This window comes from Geotrypetes seraphini, chromosome 7 (assembly GCF_902459505.1).
Source record: "Geotrypetes seraphini chromosome 7, aGeoSer1.1, whole genome shotgun sequence".
In the NCBI taxonomy this organism is placed as follows: Eukaryota; Metazoa; Chordata; class Amphibia; order Gymnophiona; family Dermophiidae; genus Geotrypetes; species Geotrypetes seraphini.
Window position 1 is genome coordinate 105,465,337 of NC_047090.1, and position 19,232 is coordinate 105,484,568.

At 42.6% G+C, this 19,232-nt stretch overlaps 1 protein-coding gene across 3 annotated transcripts in view; it reads right to left on the reverse strand.

Moving 5' to 3' along the window:
- PACS2 (phosphofurin acidic cluster sorting protein 2) overlaps positions 1-19,232 on the reverse strand; it is a 474,262-nt gene that overhangs the window by 365,986 nt on the left and 89,044 nt on the right. The gene's annotated exons all lie outside the window — the stretch shown is intronic.

Below are 19,232 nucleotides of genomic sequence, written 5' to 3' on the forward strand. Positions count from 1 at the left end.
TAAGTGGAAGAGTCCATGGTCAGAACTTTCTGATGAGGAAGGGTATTGAACAAAAATCCTCTGGACAGATTGGAAGAGTGCATCCACCACTGCAGTGACTGTAATGTGTTGAGAGAGTGGGTCAACCACTTGAGACCACTGAGATGCGAGAGTCCATTGAGGTATCCAGAGATTAAGTCTCGCAAATGGAGTAACATGCACTGTGGAAGCCATGTGGCCCAGTAGTACCACAGTACCATACATAGTACCATGTGACCCAGTAATACCATAATTTGTCTGACTGAGCTTGATGGCAGATAAGTCTGAGTGCAAAGCTGAATCAAATTGTCCTGTCTTTGCTGCGGTTACTGTCACACCTTATGAGTTAGGGACCTTGATCAGCCAGTCATCCAGGTAAGGAAAGACCGTAGTGCTGCTGCCACTACCACAAGGCACTTGGTAAATACTCTGGGAGAGGATGCAATGCCAAAGGGTAGTACTTTGTATTGATAATGGTGATGAGTCACTGAACCGAAGGAATTGTCTGGAGGCTGGATGCACTGGAATGTGAGTGTAGGCTTCTTTCAGATCCAGAGAGCATAACCAGTTGTTGTGATCTAAGAGGGGATATAAAGTTGCCAGTGATAACATCCAAAACTTTTCCTTCACTAGAAACTTGTTGAGACCCCTGAGGTCCAAGATTGGACAAAGACTTCCCGTCTTCTTCAGAATGAGAAAATACCGGGAATAAAACCCCCGGTTCATTTGTGCAGGAGGAACCCTTTTAATAGCATTGAGAAGAAGGGATCTATCTCCTGAAGAAGAAGGGACGTCTGCTGAGGGTGAGAAGAAAACTCTTGGAGAATGATCTGGAGGAATGTCGATGAAGTGAAGAGAGTAACCCTCTCGAATAACTGTTAGTACCCAGAGGTCTGTAGTAATCAGTTCCCAGTGAGGATAATGTGAAGATAATAAAGTTGAAGTCACCCTACGATGGGTTGAGGACGAGGCTGGGATAGAGGAACAATGGCTATGCTCTCGAGAAGCACATCAAAAATACTGAACAGGTTTTTGTGGAGCTGCTGTCTGGGTTTTTTAAGGACGCTGTTGTTTCTGTTTCTTCTGCAATGGTCCAGTAGGAGCAACAGGTTTGGAAGAAAAACACCTCCGATAGAAAGAGAAAGGCTTGAAAGATGGAGGTTGAAGGTTTAGGTTTGGATTTAACCAAAGCATCCCAATGTTTCCCATGGTCAGTGAGCTTTTGGGTAACATTTTCAATAGAATCACCAAATAGCTCATCACCCAAGCACGGAATGCTAGCCAATCTATCCTGGAGGTTGACATCCATATTGGAGACTCTGAGCCATGCCAGACATCTCATTGCCACTGACGTAGCTGAGGCTTTGGAAGACAAATGAAAGGCATCATAAGTGGAATTTTTTGTCCATGCAACAAGATATATATTGGTCAAACTAAGAGGGCCATTAAATTAAGAATAGCAGAACACTTGAGCAGTATCCGTACCAACAAATCAGAAGCCCCTTTAACCGATCATTGGCAATCTGTGGGTCATTCATTAAATGATCTAAAGTTTTGTGTAATCAGGCAATTCAAGTTTAACAGACAAGGTGATATCTCTCATACCCTAATATATCATGAACAACGTTTAATTTATTCTTGGAAAACAGTAACACCTAATGGTCTTAACAAAGAAATAGAATGGACCATTAGATAATTATCCAGTTTTTGTTCTCTTTTACATATATTGATTTACCAATTTCACGTCGTTCATCACGTGATCATTTGACGTTCCTATAAACGTTGTTACGTTTTACGTTGTTTCAGTCATCTCTGCTGAGATTCTCTGGCGACGTGCTTCCTCCATTAGGAGGTCTGAGGGTAATTTTTATTTTTGAGTTTATACGTTCTTTTTGATATATGTTATTTGTTTGTTAACTGCATTTTTTCATATGTTTTGTTTAGTTTACATTGTTTCCTCCTGATGAAGCAATTCATAGTGAAACACGATCGGTGTTGAGGAGATTTTGGATATTTCAACTTTTCACTTAGTGGAGTTTTGGAGTTTTTGGATACATGGTGATTTTTGTAGAAGCAGTTAAAACAACTTTTTTGTTTTGGAGACTCACTTTTATAATACTTTTTTCAAAGCCAGCGTTACCAACATGGATTAGTTCGTTGCATGATTGTTAGCACCTGCAACAACCTACAAGTACACATACTTATATTTCCATCTTGTGAAGATGAGTATAACAACATTGGACTTTGTATTTATCATCTGATCTCATCTTCTTCAGGATCCAGCTAAGTACCGTATTTTCGCGGATATAACGCGCACCCGTGTAAAACGCGCACACGGGTATAGCGCGCAGAAATCACGATGATATGTACAAAAACTTTTGTATACCGCGCTCACGGGTATACCGCGCATGATGCCCGACGCTCCTTTCGCCCGCCCTGACTTTCCGTGCGCTGTCCCGACTCTCCGTTCACCCCCCCTGACTTCCGTGCACTGCCCTGACTTTCCGTGCGCTGTCCCGACTCTCCGTTCACCCCCCCCTGACTTCCGTGCACTGCCCTGACTTTCCGTGCGCTGTCCCGACTCTCCGTTCACCCCCCCTGACTTTCCGTGCACTGTCCCCCCTTGAAGTCCTGTCCCCCCTTGAAGGTCTGTCCCCATCCTGAAAGCCTGATGCCCCCCCCGACGTCCGATACATCCCCCCCCCCCGGCAGGACCACTCGCACCCTCAACCCGAAGGACCGCCGACTCCCCAACAATATCAGGCCAGGAGGGAGCCCAAACCCTCCTGGCCACGACGACCCCCTAACCCCACCCCGCACTACATTACGGGCAGGAGGGATCCCAGGCCCTCCTGCCCTCGACGCAAACCCCCCTCCCCCCAACGACCGCCCCCCCCAAGAACCTCCGACCGCCCCCCCAGCCGACCCGCGACCCCCCTGGCCGACCCCCACGACACCCCCACCCCCCTTCCCCGTACCTTTGGTAGCTGGCCGGACAGACGGGAGCCAAACCCGCCTGTCCGGCAGGCAGCCAACGAAGGAATGAGGCCGGATTGGCCCATCCGTCCTAAAGCTCCGCCTACTGGTGGGGCCTAAGGCGCGTGGGCCAATCAGAATAGGCCCTGGAGCCTTAGGTCCCACCTGGGGGCGCGGCCTGAGGCACATGGGCCCAACCCGACCATGTGTCTCAGGATGTTCGTGGACAGGCTGAGAGGACTGCAAAGCCTAATCTGTGCCCGCAGGAGCCTCTTTCCTTAATATGCAAAGAGAATTCCTCCCGATGCCAGTGCTATATTAGCCGGCAGTAAAGCAGTGAAGCTTCTAGTCATTCCCATGCCTTCTCTGCCATGTGACTCTCCAATAATAATAATAATTTATTTTCTTATATACTGCCCCACCAGCAGTTCTGGGCGGTTCACAACAGTAAGACTGAACATTTCAGTTAGTAATACAATTTCAAAAAAACAACTACTACATCGTTAAATACATCATCAGATAAAAAATATTTAAAATATAACAACATAATAAAAAGTACATTTGAAATGCAGAACCTAAAAAGAACACATCTTGAAGTCTCAACAGTCCTGTTTATCGAACCGATAAGTTTTCAATAATTTCCTAAATGTAGGATAAGAATTGGCTTGAACAATCAACGGAATCATCCAGGAGTTCATCTTCCCTGCCTGATATTCCAATTTCTTGTCCAAGAAAGTCTTGTAACAGCAGGCCCTTGGGGTAGGGAAGAAGAACATACCTGAATTTCTGGTAAATTTTAATGAAGTGGACAGTTTCAAATAAAATACCAAATAAGAAGGTAATAAACCAAAAAGTACCTTATAACAGATACACCCAAATTTAAAAAGTGCTTTGGCCTCAAAAGGCAGCCAATGTAATCTAGCATAAAAAGGACTAACATGATCATATTTCTTGAGACCAAAAATCAAACAAACTGCTGTATTCTGAACTAATCGTAGTCTTAATAAAATCTTTTTGGGAAGCCCCAAATAAACAATGTTACAGTAATCCAAAGTGGTCAATACTATACACTGAACCAACAACCGAAAGGACTCTAGATCGAAATACTTCTTGATGGTCCTCAATTTCCACAAAATAGCATTACTTTTTTAATGAATGAATCTGTATGCTTCTTAAAAGTTAAACTACGATCTAGAATTATTCCCAAGATTTTCAAATTTGGCGCTATCTCAAAACTTTGACCCTTCAGTTGAATAATTTTTTCCTGAATCTTATCATTAGGGCTAGCCAAAAAAAACAAACAACTTAGGGCTCCTTTTACGAAGGTGCGCTAGCGTTTTTAGCGCATGCACGCTAGCCAAAAAACTACTGCTTGCTCATGAGGAGGCGGTAGCAGCTAGCGCGCGCTATTCCGCACACTAAGGTCCTAACACACCTTCATAAAAGGAGCCCTTAGTTTTTTCAGAGTTAAGCTTTAATCTAAATTGTAGCATCCACAATTCTACCTTTTCTAAAACATTAGAAATTTGAGAAATCAATTCATTTGAAACAGCCTTACAAGGGAACAAGCTAGTAATATCAACTGCATATATATAAAACATAACATTTAAACTTTGAAGTAGATACGCCAAAGAAACTAAATATAAATTAAATAATGTTGGAAATAAAGGAGAACCCTGCGGAACTCCACATGAATTCTTCCAGGAGAAAGAGTATTTATTGTCAGAGAAAACTTCATCTTTTCTATGTTTCAGGCATCTACTAAACCAATTTTTTATGTTGCCTCTAATCCCAATTGAGTCCAAGCAGCGTAAGAGTAGATCATGATTCACTAAATCAAAAGCGCTGCTCAGATCCAACTGCAGAATTAGGGCACTAGAACCAATGCTAAATAAAATATTAAGTTGATTTATTAAGGATGCTATTACTGTTTGTGTATTATAAGTAAAATGTTGAATTTTTCCAAGTAATTTATTAATTCTGCATTTACCAATCCTTCCATTATTTTTTCAAACAATGGAATATTAGCAACTGGTCTGTAATTATTTTCACATGTTAACGATTCCTTAGGGCTCCTTTTACTAAGGTGCGCTAGCGTTTTTAGCGCACACAGGATTTTAGCGCGCACTAAACCCGTGCTACGCTTCTAAAACTAACGCCAGCTCAATGCTGGCGTTAAAGTCTAGCACGCGGGACAATTCAGCACACGCTATTCCGTGCATTAAAGCCCTAATGCACCTTTGTAAAAGGAGCCCTTAGAGTTTTTCCCAATAGGTATAATTATTATTCTTCCTAAATTTTGCTCAAATTGTCCCTTCCGCAACTGGAGGATAATTCATTTGTAAAGATGCACTTTAAAGGTAAACGATGCATTCCTCAATACATTTCTCGGGCAAATATCTAATCGACAGTATTTTTTTGCATACCTTGAGTATAATTTACAGAAAAAATCCCAATCTGGGACAACAAATTGTTCCCAGATCATATCAGTCCTAACTCCCTCTAATTGTCCTGAAAAATCTATAAAATCAGTAACTTGAACATTAAAAACTAATTGCAGACTACTAATTTTGTTTTTAAAAAATTCAGCCAATTTGTCAGCAGATGGGATAATCTCCTTAGTTGATCGTTTTATTCTTGAATCAATCTCAAATAATACATGAACCAATTTAACAAGCTCCTTACTATTAGTCTTTACATCTCCAATCTTTTGCTTATAAGAGATACTACGTTTCATTGAGATCATAGTTTTATATTCCTTAAGTTTCGTTCTCCAATTAGTTCTATCTTCTATTTTACCTTATTTAATCCAAAACTTCTCTATCCTTCTGAGTGCCCTTTTTAGTTCTAATAACTCTGTATCAAACCACATATTATTTACTCTTTCTTTCCTGAACATTTGCCTTTGTGGTACACAACGGGGAGTGGCAATTCATCTTCATCAATGATGCCAAAACTGGACCCTAGGGGAAGGGAGTCCTTGATGCGGCTGGCAGGAGCGGCAAAGCCATGTCAGTGAAGAGAAAGCTGTAGTAAATCCTGTCAGTTGTTCTTGTTTATTTAAAAATTTATATACCATATATTAACTATACGGTTTGCAAAGATTACAATCATAATAAGTTAAACACCACATACAGACATGATTGCAAACAGCTCTCATAAAAAAGAAAAAAGTAAAAAAAACAAGAATGCCCTAAAAAACAGTTGAGTTTTTAACATTTTCTTAAAATTCATCCTCCCAGCACAATATCGCAAAATTCCAGGCAATGCATTCCAAAGCTTGGCACCTGTCACAGACAGCATCACTGCACCAATCCTAACATGAAAGACTGACATCTTGACCTATAAACTCAGTTTCATACTATTTTCTGATCTCAAACACCTTCTAGGCCGATAAATAATTTTTTTTTTTAAACAACCTGTAAGACAACCAGGGAAACATGATACAAAATCTGAGGTATAGCTGAAAGAATTTTAAAATTAACTTTCTGCTGCATGGGTAATTGCAATTGCTTCAACACTGGGTTTATGTGAGTCATTCTTAGGACCCCAGTAATCAATCTTGCTGCAGAGTTAATCAACATCTGCAGTACCCTCATCTTCATTTTAGCAACTCCCAAGTATAGCTCATTGCAATAATCTTGTTGGGGGCATGGGTTTTTGCAGGGTTCTAGTGCCAGTTGTGTTTTGCCGGTGTAGCCATGCTGAGGGCAGCTATGATCCACTCACTGAGGCTGGTGCAGTACATGCCAGCAATGAAGGAGTACAAATTCCAGCGGCATTCGTCTGATCTTCTGCCATGGGGTTCCACTGGGCTCTGCCATAACTACCTGGATATAAAAGCCGAGGAATGGCAAATCATCTCCTCCTCCAGTGAAGCCTAAACCAGGCCCTGGGGGGAGGGAGCCAATGATGCAGCTGGTGAAAGCAGCAAAAACATCTTGGGTGGCTGAGAGGCCGTGCTGAAAAATAATTGCTGATTGTTGCCTCCAGCTGGGAATCTTCGCAGTTTTGGCTATCAAAAAAGAAAAAATGCTGACTGGTAAAAAAAAGTTTCCAAGATCACTTGGTATTTAGTTAGTTACTTATTTATTTCTGGTAAGGGCTCCTGAGGAGCTATGTAAAGAAAAAAAAAATATTAGGAGGGTTTTTGGTTTTTTTTTTTAACAAGAAATGATGGTTTTATCTTTATATCTAAAGGAGGGACCGGTGCTATTTAACTTATTTATAAAGGATCTGAACGACGAATGAGGTGATTAAATTTGCAAATGACACTAAACTTTTCAAAGTTGTTAAAATGCATGCTGACTGTGAAAAAACTGCAGGAAGACCTTAGGAAATTGGAAGACTGGGCGTCCAAATGGCAGAAGAAATTTAATGTAGACAAATGCAAAGTGATGCACATTGGGAAGAATAATTCAACTCATGGTTACCGGACGCTAGGGTCCACCTTGGGGGTCAGCGCTTAAGAAAAAGATCTAGATGTCATCATGGACAATACACTGAAACCTTCCACCCAATGTGTGGCGGCAGCCAAAAAATCAAACAAGATGCTAGAAATTATTAGAAAAGGGATGGTAAACAAGACTAAGAATGTTATAATGCCTCTGTATCGCTCAATAGTGCGACCTAACCTTTAGTACTACACTCAGTTCTGGTCTCCTTAGCTCAAAAAAGATATAGCGGCACTAGAAAAGGTTCAAAGAAGAGCAACCAAGATGATAAAGGGGATGGAACTCCTCTTGAATGAGGAAAGATTAAAGACTTTAGGGCTCTTCAACTTGGAAAAGAGACGGCTGAGGGGAGATAAGATTGAAGTCTACAAAATCCTGAGTGGTGTAGAACAGGTACAAATGAATCGATTTTTTACTGCATCAAGATTTACAAAGACTAGGGGACACTCAAAGTTATAGAGTAATACTTTTAAAACCAATAGGAGGAAATATTTTTTCACTCAGAGAATAGTTAGGTTCTGGAATGTGCTGCCAGACAATGTGGAAAGAATGGTTAATGAAGCTGGTTTTAAAAAAAAGTTTGGACAAGTTCCTGGAGGAAAAGTCCATAAACTGCCGTTGAGATGCCTACTCTTTCCCACTGCAAACTACACTCTCTCCCACCACTGTGCGACACTCCCGCCGCTCCCACCCCCCTTGTGCTTCCGACAACTCCTACCCTCTCCCCCTTATCTTACTTACAGTGGTGTGCAAAAGTCCTGCATCAAATGGTGAAATTTGAATATTTAATCATTTGAGACTCAATTAACATAATTAAACTACTAACATAATTTTGTTTGACAAATATAATTCCATGTAATTTCATGCAATTTCTGGTATTTCTTTGATAACTGTGACTATTCAGTTACATCAGATTGATCAGAATGATTTTGATAACAGGATTAAGAGTTTGTGTGAAAATTGAATTGATAATCACCAATCAAAAGTGTAGCATTTGCTGTAAATCAGAAGTGATATTTTTATAGCCAATCAGCATTAAGCTTCACTACATGGTGAGAAGTATAAATTTCTGGGATTCCTGCAACTGGTATCATTCAAACTGATTGACCAGCAACATCAATAGCAATAAAGTCCAAATTTCAGTTCTTGTCGGAGGAAAACCATGTTCAATTAGTGGCTTTTGGTGAAGAGGGGTATTCCAGCAGGCAGATTGCACAGAGGGTGGGATGCAATCAAAGTACAGTGATCAGGGTGCTTCAGAAGAAGACGACGACAGGAGGAACACAGGATAGACAGTGTTCAGGTCAACCAAAGAAGTTACGACAAGATCGAGTGTTGAGACACACATCTCTTGGCAATAGGAAGAGGACGTCACCTCTGTTGCTGAGAGAGTGGCAGATCAAGTGCTCAGCCATGGTTAGTACGAACTCAGTGAAGTGTAGGTGCCTGGAATTTGGTTTGAGAGGGTGTAAAGTTAGAAAAAACCACTACTGTCTATGCAGCAAAGAAAGCAAAGAATGGCATGGGCTGTGCAGTACAGCAAGTAGACAAAGGAAATGTCAGAGGTGGTGTTATTTAGTAATGAGAGCACTTTCTGCATCTTTGGTGATCAGTGCAGAACGTATGTACGCAGATATCCAGGAGAATTCAAGCCTGAATGCCTTAACGTGTCAGTTAAGCAACCTACAAAGGTCATGGTTTGGGGATGTATGGCGACAAATGGTGTTGGTCGGCTTCATATTGCAGAGGGCATGGTGAATGCAGTGAAGTACATTGAAACCCCACAGAAACACATGTTGCCTTCAGCAGATAAATTGTTTCCTAGTGATTACCGTATTTTCATTCATATACCGCGCACCCGTGTAAAACGCGCACACGGGTATAGCGCGCGGGAAACTGTAATTTATGTAAAGAAATTTTTATATACCGCACATGCAGCCCCGACTCTCCCATCGCCGCCCGACTCTCCTTTCGCCCGCCCCGACTCTCCTTTCGCCCGCCCTGACTCTCCTCTGGCCCGCCCCGACTCTCCTCTCCCCCTTGAAGTCCTGTCCCCACCCTGAAAGCCTGATGCCCCCCCCCGACGTCCGATTCACCCCCCCCCCGACGGACCGATCGCACCCCCACAGCCTCCCCACCCACCCCCATCATGGAGAAGCTCCTACCGCTCTCCTGCTGCTTCCTCTGCCGGCGGTACCGGCCCTTCTGTGAGCCCTGCTCTGAAATGCTTCCTCTTCCGGCGGTCCCGGCCCTTCTGTGAGCCCTGCGTCTGCGCTGCTTCCTCTTCCGGCGGTCCCACCCTTAAGAGGAAACATTTCCGCGCAGGGCTCACAGAAGGGCCGGGACCACCGGCAGAGGAAGCAGCAGGAGAACGGTAGGAGCTTCTCCATGATGGGGGGGGAGGGGGGAGGCTGTGGTGGTGCAAGCGGTCCTTCGGGGTGGGGGTGCGATCGGTCCTGCGGGGGGGGTGAATTGGACGTCAGGGGGGATGGTGCGAGCGGTCCTGCGGGGTGAATCGGACGTCGGGGGGGGGAACTGTATAAAAAACGTTGTAAAACGCGCTCACGCATATAACGCGCAAGGTTATGCACGGTTTGTAAAAATCGTGTATAACGCACACGTTATATGCGTGAAAATATGGTACTTCTTTCAAGATGATAATGCACCATATCATTGAGCAAAAGCTGTACTCGAATGGATGAAGAAGAAGAAGGGAATGAAGACAATTGATTGGCTTGCTCAGTCACCAGATCTCAATCCAACCGAGAACCTGTAGCACAAGCTGTCACTGGAAATATATATTTTTAAAAAAACAGCCAATAACGAAGCAAGAGCTGATTGTGTCATTGATTGATGCTTAGAATAGGATTATCACCCAAGAGCATCTGGTGAAGCTGGTCCACTATGTCCAAAAGGTGTCAGCTTGTCCGCAAGAGCAAAGGCTGCCCTGTTCAGGGCTAACTATAGAAATAAAAGTCAAACTAAAGTAATATAACAGAATCTGTTACTACAATTTAATATCATACAGCCATACGAGCACGATACATTATCATTGCTAATGTTTAACAACATTTTGCTGGACTGAAAATGTATTTTAAATTTATTTAAAGGCACATCTTCATGAAATATACATGCACAGTAACTGAACATATGATAATATAATGGAAAATTAAAAGATAATTCATAACAAATGGTTACATAGCTTAAAATGCAAATAAGTCAAGTGATGCAAGACTTTTGCTTCAAGCCCCTCCACGGATGCACTGGTGAGGAGCCTAAGGCTCTGATTGGCCCAGGTTGTTTAAGGTCCCTCCTTTGGGAAGGGGCCTTATGTGTCTGGGCCAGTCAGAGCCTTAGGTCCCTCCCCAGATACATCGGCGAAGAGTGGGCATCTCTCCCATTGCCAAGGGGGTGTTTGCGGCAGGGGAGAGTGGGCATCTCTCCCTCTGCCAAGGGGATGTTGGGGGTGTGCGTTGCTTGGTGGATGGAGAGAGTGGGCATCGCTCCCGCTGCTGGGGAGAGGGGGGTGGTGTTGTTTGTGGCAGGAGTGAGCATCTCTCTCGCTGCTAAGTGCTCGTTTCAATATTCAAGAGCCCATTTGCATGGCAGTGACAGAGATTGCTAAAAAGCTCTCTAAAGACTGTGATAAGCCATTTTGATAATCCGCCACTAAAATGCATGCAAGCTAAACCGTCTGGAACCAATTTAGCGACCGCCTTAAAGGCAATCTTAAGTTTTGAGAATCTGGCACTAAGAGTCATTTCCCAAGCTGATGTAATAAAATTCTATAAAATGGGGTGTTTACTACATGTGTACACGAAGGAGCACACTAAGGAGCAGCCTCCAGCCTCCCCACAGATAAGCACCTCCTTCCCTTTCCTCCAGCTCACCCAACAGATCAGCATCTTTCTCCCTTTCTTCCAGGTCACTCACATAGATCCAGTAACTCTCTCCCTTCCCTCCTGCTCTAGTCATTCCATGGATCCAGTGCTTCTCTCTCCGTCTTTCAGTACCTTCTCTTTCTTCCCTCTGGCTCCATCTGCCCCATATCCCTCTCCCCTGTGACTCCAGTCCCCCCCCCCCCCCAGAGGGCCTCTACAAAATTGGTTAGAGATCATAAGAACATAAAAATAGCTTTACTGGGTCTGACCAATGGGCCATCAAGCACAGTAGCCCGCTCTCATGGTGGCCAATCCAGGTCACTAGTACCCGGCCAAAATCCAAGGAGTAGCAACACTCTATGGCCTTTGCCATAAAGCTTATGGGAACAGACGTTAGTGACCTGGAAGGATATGATACAGACATTTAAATATTTCCATGGCATTAATGTACAAGGGGGTGAGTCTTTTTCAAATGAAGAGAAATTCTGGAAGAGGGCAAAGGATGAACTTAAGAGGTGATAGGCTCAGAACTAATAAAAGGGAATACTTTTTTACAAAAAGTGTGGTAGATACATACAATAGTCACCCAATACAGGTGGTGGAGACAAAGACTGAATTCAAGAAAGCGTGGGACAGACACATGGGATCTCTTAGGGAGAGGAGGAGATAGTGGATGCTGCTGCGGATGGACAAACCTGATGGGATATTTGGCCTTTATCTGCCATCATGTTTCTATGCTTCATAATATTATCAATAGGTGTACAAAATCCCACTACCTTGCCCTCCTACTTCCACCCTCCCGAAAAAGTATTCATTGCATCTAAGAAAATAAAGAAATAAATGCTGGCAGCAAGAAAGGGGGATCAAAATCCTTTATGAATAATTGTTCATGGTCTTTCCTACTGGTAGTGACAACAGCTGGCAGGTATGCACTCAGAGAATCCTGGAGCATCTCCTTGAACAGTGGGTACCAAGTTCAAAAACAGTCCATCTGGGTCCACAACCTCTCTGAAGTATGAAAGCTGGTTGCAAATTACAGGAAAACTTTTTTTTCCTTTGCTTGTTTACTCAGCATGTTCAAAGCATAACTATCTCACAGCCATAAAAATGTAATCAAGCTTTTCCAAACCAATACAGTTTGGACTACTGCAGAATACTTATTTTTAGATTTTTTTTTTCCCCCTGCATCTTGAAGTTTATTATCCCTCCCCTTGGGCCCCGATTTCAATCTTGTTGCTGCAGCAACAAGCCTGAGACAGTCCTGCAAGTTGTCAAAGCAGAGCTCTATCCTGGTTAGCTACTTATTCAACTCAGAACTTTATTTGTTGAATGGGCATACAAATGCACACACCCACTGTTCCTTTCACTCCTATCTCCTCCCCCAGACACTTTAGTCTTCAAAGCACTGATTCCATCCTTTCACAGGTGTGACCAGAATTTTAAAACTCTGCAATTGCATTTGCTATTCCATTAATAATGTATTCTCTGGCTTTCAAGAAAGCAGTGAGAGCACGTAAACGTGCACATACTTTTTATGCCACTATCAGAAACAGTAGAAAATAAATGTATTCTATAGAAGGTCAAGATAGAACTGACCTCAACATAGCATTCATCTAGTTTTTATATTTTAACCCTTATTATTTGTAATGGTTATCCTTTATTGACAGCCACCTTTCATCAAAACTACAATATCAACCATTAATACTTACAGTGGATAATACAGAGAGATATGTACTCAAGGACAGCTGTGTGTTAACCTAGAATTTAAAGAATAGTAAATAGCCTTTACAAAACACCATATTGTCCATGATTGTTGCACCTTCCTCTCTATAAAAAACACTGCCTAACACACACACAGGCAGCATCATTTCAACTAAAAGAAAAAATAAAAAAAGAATCATTAAAATACAAGAAAGGATTGTCCTTTCATGTATTTCCCCATCCTCCTATGTACCTAAAGCCTTCTTGATGACACCAGGCTTTGAGCCACCTATTAAAGTCCTCTCTGTTTTTTACTCTTTGCTCTCCCTTTCCATATGCAGACAGTATTTCAGAAAAAGCTAAAGTCTTTACAAAAGGTTTCAAGCCCTCACCAAGCTCCCGAAAATCTTTCTGTGCTGCAAGTGTGGAGTTGTTCGCCAGGTCATTTGTTCCCGGATGGATAACAACATTGGTGTTAAAATCCTTAGCTTTTTCCTTAATTATAATCAGTATTTGCCTGGAACTCCTGGTAGCTGAGGTCCCTGGAAGACTTTTTACTATTTTGGTCTCCTCGCCTTGTGTTCCAAGGTTAATGCCTCTGATGATGGAATTCCCCCAACAGTAACAGTTTTCTGTTTTTGGCTTTTTTATTTGTGCTTAGGGTGCGCTTGTTCTCTTGAATTACCTTCATTGGTTCCAGTCCCACCTCCCTTCTGTTTTCTTGAGTATCTCAGTGCACTAGTGGAGCGAAGGAATTCTGTAGAGGTAATATTAGTGAAGGTGGATGTTTCTGTGTTACATGTCGCAGTCTTCCTGAGCCTACTGTGACCCATTTATTCCTGGGCTGTTTTATTCTTTGAGGTAGAGGTGGTAAGATTGGTATGATTTTGTGGAGTGATGGAAGCTGCTTTAATTGTATTCAACTCCTGTTTAAGTTTGTAAAGCTCCTCCTTAATACTAGCAAGTTGAAGACAGATGGGGCAAGCCTTAAGCCTCCAAATAATGTGTCTTGGAATTAAAGCACCACAGTGATTGCATAGAATAAAGGTCATCTTTATTGGTTGTGAAGTGACTTGATTTGAGTATTTCTGATTATTTGGTTCTCTATATATGAGCAGTGATCTCTGGGGTGGGGGGGGGCTATAAGTCTTACCCTTATTCCTATGAAGGGGAAGAGGAAATAAGATTTAACAGAGGAAAGAGAAGGGTTTATTTGGGGGGGGTTAGTAAGAAACAGGGAGGAGGAGAAGAAAAATTAAGCAGATATGCTGAAAAACAGTAAAAAGAGCAGAATATGAAATGAGATATTTCATCCTCCAGCTGGCATTGTGCTTAGCTGAATACCAGCATGGCTATCCTCCATACACATCCCCTCTGTGATGAACACTGGTGCCGCTATCCTCCGCGCACACAACCCCAGCCGCTGCCCTCCTCCATGCATGCCCCCTTCCCCAGCATCACGCTTATCATTGGTACTGAAGAAACCTACCACCACAGCCACTGTATTCTGATCCGGTGCAGGGCCTTGAGCATCTGCGCATGCTCAAGGCATGCCAGCTCCCGCCCCCTCTGAGATTCTCAGAGGTGGGAGCTGGAAGGCCTTGATCATGCACAGATGCTTAAGGCTCCTCACTGGATTACAATACATCTAACAACACTGCTGGCTCCTGTACACAACTGCCCAGAACTTGCTTTGCTGCTACAACAACAATAATCAGTTGTATTACTGCAGTGATTATTCTGTCCAAAGAAAACACTGGACATTATGAGGCTTCAGCATGAACAGTTATCAATTTTCCACTCTTGTCCCTATGCTATGATTGCAGAAAAGAGATGGTCAGAAGCTAGATTCCTCTCTGCTATCAATGAAATACATCTTCTGATACCAGTCTTCCTCCTCGGCAGAATTTGAGGCATGCAGGTCTGGTCAAGATTTTCTTCACCTCCTGTCCTGGGATCCAGATGTTCTCTAGGGTCTGCTCTCAGCATTCACAACTAATCAAATGTGCAAGGCTTACTTTTAAGACAGATTTGCAGCAAGGGTGTCAAGTCATGGGGGGAGGAAAAAAAAAGAGATCGTACACACTATTTAGCTCTGAGACACTATAAGCTCACAGAAGCTATAGGATTAAAATGCTAGCATTAACGGAAATAGCAGTTTGTTACTGTAATAAATTTAACACTAAGCTAAAATTTATCCCACACCTCTATATGTGGTATTTTAGATTGTAAATCTGGAGAGAGGATAGACAAGCGAGGGGAACTAATTACAAAGATTAGTGAATTCTTTATCATTTCTTTGTTTTTATGATACCTTTCTATAAATCAAGGAAAGAAAGAAAATATATATAAATGAATAAAAATTCACCAACTCCCCCTACCTTTTTTTTTTAAGCTACATGAATGATGGTTCTTTCTTGCATTTATTTCAAATTTTAGCAAAATGTATGCTAAATGAGTTGTTGGATGAATTTTAGACCATAGACACTATACAGTAAATAGGATTTTCTCCATTTACACTTTACATTTATTCACATTAATCATCTACCATTTCAATGCCAGTGCCTCAGTTCAGTATAATCAACTCATGTTCTAACAACTTTGCATAATGCATCATGTGTATCTCATCAACTCAGTCCTTACTTCCTTTTCCAAATCTTTAATGAATAAATAACAACCCCAATACAGATCCCTGGGGCATTGCACTAGCCCTCTAGCCCCTTTGGGAGGGGGGAGGCTGGTCATATTCATCTCTTATCTTACACTGATCTAATCTACATTTATTTTATTTACCTACTTTCTAAGGATTCTAAATCAGTAAGACAAGATTTCTGACCAACACCAAAGAAACATACTGGACTCATTGCAGTGCTGAAAATCTGTCTAACCTGCACAAAAAATTAGATGTTGCAGTTGGTTTGCTAATTTGGTATATTTTTGCTTTTTTGTTTAAATTGGTGTGCTGTCCTGTGTGTTGCTGACCAACAAGTCCCTGTCCTGTTCAGCCTCGCTGTCAGGGAATGTACACAGCTGACTCCTGACTGCTACTATTGACCTGGTCAGCTCTTCTGGTCAGGGAACAGATGATGTTGTTGCTACTTTTCTTTGGGACAAAGTCAGAGCTGACACTGAGTTTATCACAATACCTCTCCCCCTTATTGGGTATGCCCAAAATTACAGCGACAGTACCTTAGGTTTCCACCATACTTCCTGACAAAGTTAGTTTTCTATATACTGTAGAAAGGGCAACACTGCTTCCAATCTCTCTTCATGTGTACATCAGTCTTATTAAGAACTATTTGTGTGTGTGAATGGGGAAAAAAAAGAAAAGGGAAATTGCTCCTTTTCCTATCTGCTATGTTTCAATGTATCAAAGTTCATATGTGGCATAAACTAGAACTGTATTTCCCACAGAAATGCATCAGCCTTTTTTCCTAAAGAAATTTACTTCTCTAGAATCCCTGGTCCAATCTGGCCTGTTTTTTTCTGGGGGGTTTTTTAATTGATGGCTTTCTTTAGTATTTGCCTCCCAGTGCCAAATTTGGCTCCATTCCACTAAAATTTCAGAAAGTTATTTTATCCCCAAACAGTCTTAACACCTGATGTATGATTTCTTACATTGAGTTGGTTGGAAAGAATACCATGTTTATAACCTACCTTTAATCATTTAAACCCCCCTCCCTTTTTGCAAAACCTCAGGAGCAGTTTTTAGCACAGGCTGGCGCGCTGAACGCTCTGCACTGGTCCCGACGCTCATAGGAACTCTATGAGTGTCGGAAGCAGCACAGAACATTCAGCATGCCGGCCTGCACTAAAAACCGCTTGCACGGTTTTGTAAAATGGGGAGGGGGGGTTTTAATGACAAAAGATGCTGCGAAATGCATTTAGGGTCAGACCCCTGGCACCTACCTTCAAGGCTCAAACCACCCTAATAGCTTCAATTAGGAACTTTATCAAGCTCATAATTGGAAAAAAAAAATTGAATTGGCCAATAGGCACATAACGTCTAAGTGGGTGTGTTTGGGGAACAGAGTCAGAAATAGGTGCCACTAGATGCAATTCTCTAAAGAACATAGGGCTAGATTCACTAATCTGACTTCTGTGGATGATCTGTGACCAATTCACAACAGGAAAAAATTTAAATGAGGAAGATCGGAGGAACGCCCCCCCTTCGACCGCACGGATCACTAGTGTGCGATCCTGACACATGCGCAGACCATCTGAGCATGCATTTTGTGTCTGGTGTTTATTATTTTTGCTGGTTTGTTTTTGGTTTTTCTTTTTTTACACGTGCCGACTCTCCTGCTCTCCCCTTCCAGCCAAGCCCTGCTCTTGCCGCCCTGACTCTCCTGCTCTCTGCTGCTCTTCCCCACAGTGCAGCCCCGCTTTAAAACCACGGGCTCACACTGCGGGGAAGGGCGGCAGAGAGCAGGAGAGTCAGGGCAGCATCTGCATTATTGTAGTGGTCTCTGATCTTGCTTCTACTGGCGCTGCTTTGGACCCGACAAATGTGCTCCAATTACCCTTCTGCCGCTGCTGCAGTGACCACCGAGGACCCCTTCTGATTATTAACATGCCAAGCATCTGTTGATATATTTTCAGCAAGCATACTGGGCCAAATCCGAAAAATCCGGCTGCTTCTTAAGACAGCTTTCCAAGACGCTGCACTGCACTTGAGCCAGAAAATACTTTTATTTCCCTCCCAGAAGACCACTCTTCTTGCTTTTCTTTAGCGTTGTCTGCTGGTTTTTTGCAAATTCTTTGGAAGGGGCAAAGAACAGAGTAGAACAGAGAGCTGGGATTTCAGGCCGAGAACAATGGGAAAAGACATTTGCGACTGGTCCCCAGCAGTCGCTTTTTGTGTTGATCGGCCAGCCCAGTCGGTTTCAAAAATTTCTTTGGTGAATTGCGTCCCTGCCAACTCTGCATGCTGTTCCCTTCATTTGCATGCACGGATCGGAATCGGATCGGCACAGAGGTAAGTGAATCGGGCTGGAGTAAAATCAGGTCACAAAGGGGTCGCAAACTGATTGGTACACGATTGGTTTGCTTTGTGAATCTAGCCCTTAGGCACCTGCAATGCAGGCAAGTAAAACCCTGGCCTACATTATCAGCACCTAAGTTTTTAGATAGGTGAGATTCTTTAAATAGCGCCTAAGCAAGATTGACACATGACTGGCATCTTTTTTTAGGTGCCTACTGATTTAGGTGCAGTTTACATAATCTGGCCCTTAGTGTGTACTTCTTGACATACTCCTTTGCTAAGCAGTTTCTTTTTAAAAGACCCCTTCCTAAAGTTTTGTTTTTTTAAGTCTAAAAGCCTTATTTTGAAACTATCCCTTTACTGAACCACTGCTTTCTCCTTCCCTGCCAGAAGACCTCTGTCAAGCACAGCTCAGCATGTATCTGTGAACAAAAAGAATGAAAAGGGAGGGTGTGGGCATTTAACTGAATTTTAAGAAATATGCATCCAGAACACCCAAAAAGCAACCTACTCAACTTATTTCAATTCTCTGCAGACATACCAGAACACCAATAAAGGAACATGTTTCAGATAACTGAATGCTGATTGTTTGCGTTTTAGTTATCAAACAATTATGACAGCCCACTTAAATTAACAAAAAGAAGATGAAGGAAGAAGGGAATTTGATTTGTACTGGCTCCAATTTCTTGTTCCCAAGTTATTTCTGTTGTAGTACTCCCCCTCACCCCCAGAGCATGCTAAAATGATCTCACAAAATATTCCCATCTAAAGACCAACCGGTATGTCAGCAGAAACAGTGCACATCTTATTTTAATTAAAATCAAGAATTCTGTAAAAGGCAGGAATACACTTAAGGAGTACCGATTCTAGTAACCACACCTAGGATATGTGTTTTTAATCCCAAATGAAAGCAGTGCACAGACCTTGCCTCTAGTACAGACATGGGCAAACTATGGTCTGCAGGTCATATCCGGCCTGTTTAGTTTTTTAATCCGACCCGCCGACCATCCGAATCCCGCGAGCCCTACATACCTCCCTCCAGAGCAGCATTGTGCCGGCAGCACTCTAAACAGGCTGTTTCGTGGCCTTCTCTCATTGAGGAATTCCCTCTGCCACATCACTGATGATGTCATCAGTAATGCAGCATACTGAAGGTCCCGACGAGAGAAGGCCGCAAAGCAGCCTGTTTAGAGTGCTGCCGGCCCGATGTTGCTCTGG